This window comes from Micromys minutus (assembly GCF_963924665.1).
Source record: "Micromys minutus genome assembly, chromosome: 6".
NCBI lineage: Eukaryota > Metazoa > Chordata > Mammalia > Rodentia > Muridae > Micromys > Micromys minutus.
The window spans coordinates 17,438,490-17,440,368 of NC_137975.1; the positions used below are offsets into that span (position 1 = coordinate 17,438,490).

Below are 1,879 nucleotides of genomic sequence, written 5' to 3' on the forward strand. Positions count from 1 at the left end.
GTCTCAAGTTGCCACAGTTATTGGTTGGTAATTCCCTTAGTTTCTGCTCCATTCACCATCCCTGCATTTCTTGTAGACAAGATAAATGTCGGGTCAAAAGTTTTCTGGATGGGTTGCTATCCCCTTCTTCTAGGAGGTCTTGCCTGACTGTTGGAAGTGATCAGTATCATAACCAGTTCTGGGTGCAAACTGTACTCGTAGCTCTCTGGGGGTAGAAGTGGGAGAATTGTCACAAGCTACAGGCCATCCTTCTCTAGATAACAAGTTCTAGAGCACCCAATGCTACACAGAGAAACCCAGTCTTAAAGTAACAACAATAGAAATGAATAAATAAAACATTAAAAGACTAACCTTCACTCCAACGAGCTTGGAAGAGCACTGGACCTCTCTGTCCTTTCTAATGTGATCACTGCGAGTAAATCTCCTGTCTCTGTTTTTCACTGTTATCTGTTTAACCGATGTAGTTTGGGTGGGCTTAAGCCAAGACTGTTGAAACTACTGGACCTAGGGCTAGGACCTTTAAAATTGTAGTAACAATAAAATCTACAGTGGGATAATACTCAGTCTCCAAAAGAACATAAAGCATCAACATGTGCTGCAACATTAATGACTGTTAAGGACATCATCGTACAAAGTAAAATAACCCAATGGCAAGAAACACCCCGTCCTCTGCTTAAATGGGTTAACTAGAGTAGTCAAAAAGCACATTCATGGTACCAGGACCTAGGAAGTACATTGACATGAAGCTCTTGTTCTGTGGGTAATGTGATAGCCTAGCATAGTTATCTTTACAAGATCTAATAATCATCTAGAAGACAAACCTCTGCCCTTGAAGCATTTCAGAGTTTGGCTAACCGATGTGGAAAGAGCCACCTTAAATGTGGTGGTCCATTCCAGTGGCCGGGGTCCTGAGCTGAATACAGAAGGAAAAGCAAGCTAAGCTTCAGCATTTGCCCGGCTCTGCTTCCTAACTGCTGGTGCAATGTGGCGGGCTGCCTCACGCCCCTCACCTTGCCTTCCCCTCCTCAAAGTGTTAACCAAAATAAATCCTTCCTTCCTTAAGTTGCTTTTGCCAGATATTTTATGTGGCCATGAGAAACATGAAAAACACAGGTATGAAGTTTCGATGCTATGAGAATCAAAAGTTCTCGAAAGCTGTTGCACAACAAAGCCAATGAAAACGCTACTTAAGACTTGCTTAGCTTTTCTTCCGATGTCTCGGTGAGGTTCCAGTGGCCCACACTACTCTCTGAGCTTTGCCATGCCACCCAAGGATGACAAGGAGAAAGAGTCTGGAAAGTTGGCCAAAAAGAAGACAGAGACCCAGTAAATAAATCTGGTGGCAAGGTCAAAAAGAAGAAACGGTCCAAAGGCAACTTTCAGGACAAGCTGAACAATCTCATCCTGTTTGACAAAGCTACATATGACAAACTCTGTAAGGAAGTTCCCAACTATAAGCTTATTACTCCAGCTGTGGTCTCCGAAAGATTAAAGATTTGAGGTTCCTTGGCCAGGGCAGCCCTTCAGGAGCTACTTAGAAAACGACTTGGCAAACTGGCTTCAAAGCACAGAGCCCAAATAATTCGTGCCAGAAACACAAAGGGTGGAGATGCTCCAGCTGCTGGTGAAGATGCATGAACAGGGTCAATCAGCTGTACATTTGAGAAAATAAGACTTTACTGAATAAAAAAAAGATTCACTTAAAAGTAGGGGGTGGTAAGTTTCACGTGATATTTTAAGAGCAATCTGCTTATATGACTGTCCTGGATAAACTCTTCCGTAGCTCGTTTTCTCTTCTGCTCTTCTTGGAGCCATCTTTAAAACATCCCTTTGGCACATCATCCTGCAACAAGCAATGTCTCAGTTCTAGGAACTGACA

At 42.9% G+C, this 1,879-nt stretch overlaps 1 pseudogene across 1 annotated transcript; it reads left to right on the plus strand.

The window, feature by feature from the left end:
- Positions 1-1,261: 1,261 nt before the first annotated feature.
- Positions 1,262-1,638, plus strand: LOC308421462 (small ribosomal subunit protein eS25-like; annotated as a pseudogene). The gene has a single exon. The product of its transcript is annotated as a small ribosomal subunit protein eS25-like (transcript).
- The last annotated feature ends 241 nt before the right edge of the window (positions 1,639-1,879 follow it).